The sequence below is a fragment of the Mus pahari genome, chromosome 7 (assembly GCF_900095145.1).
Source record: "Mus pahari chromosome 7, PAHARI_EIJ_v1.1, whole genome shotgun sequence".
Lineage (NCBI taxonomy): Eukaryota > Metazoa > Chordata > Mammalia > Rodentia > Muridae > Mus > Mus pahari.
In genome coordinates this window covers 104,270,879-104,272,628 of record NC_034596.1, presented here as the reverse complement: position 1 = coordinate 104,272,628, position 1,750 = coordinate 104,270,879, and positions in this window count along the sequence as shown.

Below are 1,750 nucleotides of genomic sequence, written 5' to 3'. Positions count from 1 at the left end.
CAGTCCTGACTTCCTTTGGTGATAAACAGCAATGTGGAAAATGTAAGCTGAATAAACCCTTTCCTCCCCAACTTGCTTCTTGGTCATGATGTTTGTGCAGGAATAGAAACCCTGACTAAGACAAGGACTGTCTTAGGGTTTTATCGCTGTGAAGAGACACAATGACCACAGCAACTATTACAAAAGAAAACATTTGATTGGGGCTGGCTTACAGTTTCTGAGGTTTAGTCCATTACTTAAGGCGGGGAGCGTGGTAGAATAGAGGTAGACATGGTGCTGGAGAAGGAGCTGGGAGTTCTACACCGTGGTCCGAAGGCAGCAGAAGGAGACTGTGTGCCTCACTGGGTATAGCTTGAGCATAGGGGACCTCAGAGCCTGCTCCCACAGTGACACACTTCTTCCAAGAAGGCCACACCTCCTAATAGTGTCACTCTCTATCAGCCAAGGATTCAAACTCACAAGTCTGTGGGAGCCACACCTATTCAAACCACCATAAGGACCGAGAGGGTCCAATATGCTTTTAAGTTTAATAGTAAATAAATAACCTGGTCTATCACAGGAAACTTGGAAAGTAGGAAAGGGAAGTATAAAAATGAAAATGAAAATAAAAATAGCCTTCAGTGCCATTCATTGGTGACAATTTCGCTCAACACTTGTGTTTGCTTTTGGCCTTTTTCTTGGTGTCTGGACATGGCATACCCAGTCCTGTATGAGAGTTTTTAGCTGAGACCATGAACGTTTTCAGACTGTGGGTGGGTTTTCTGAAACTTTATTCTTCCCATTTTGGGTACTCTTTCTCTTTGCTTGTTCTATGTGACCCCCTTGTGACTTCCGGGGAACACTTCCGTACCACCTACCCATGACCCTCTTTGCTGAATGGTCCTACAGAGATGCCATGACCTTTGCACGCTGTGTGTCAGGCTTTCCTATGCTGACTTACATCCATCTTTCACCCTGTTGGACTGTAGATCCATGTAGGCTGCCGCTGTAGAGGATCAGTGAGCTAATACATGAAAAGTGTTAAGTGGCTCTTGGCTCAAGCTTCCAGAGCCACTTATGATGCTTGGGCCAGTGTCTCAGTGCCCAGCATGCACCTAGGCATTCATCAGGCAATCGATCAATTCTTGATGACTTAGTAGACAGGCTTTATTGCAAATGGCAGAAACACAGCTGTGTTGGTTTGAATATGTTTGGCCTAGGGAGTGATACTATTAGAAGGTGTGGCCCTGTTGGAGTAAGTGTGTCACTGTGGGCATGGGCTTTAAGACTCATCCTAGCTGCCTGGAAGTCAGTCTTCTGCTAGCAGCCTTCAGATGAAGATGTAGAACTCTCAGCTCCTCCTGCCCCATGCCTGCCTGGATGCTGCCATGCTCCCACCTTGATGATAATGGACTGAACCTCTGAACCTGTAAGCCAGAATCAATAAAATGTTGTCCTTTATAAGACTTGCATTGGTCATGGTGTCTGTTCACAGCAGTAAAACTCTAAGACAAATAGTTCATACCAGTTAAAGTGAAAAATCACTCCCCACAGTGGGGAGTGCAAGGGCGTAGCTGAGTCCTGGGGCTTGGGCCGTGCCTATGGTGGTTAATGTTGATGGTCAATTAAAATCTCCTCAGAGACAAGCCTCTGGGTATGTCCCTAAAGGCTTGTTCAGACTATATTAGCCTCTGGCCATGGCGATGAGGACTTCTGGATTATGTTGAAAAGGGAAGACCCACCCTACAAATGGGCGGTGCCATTCCCTGGG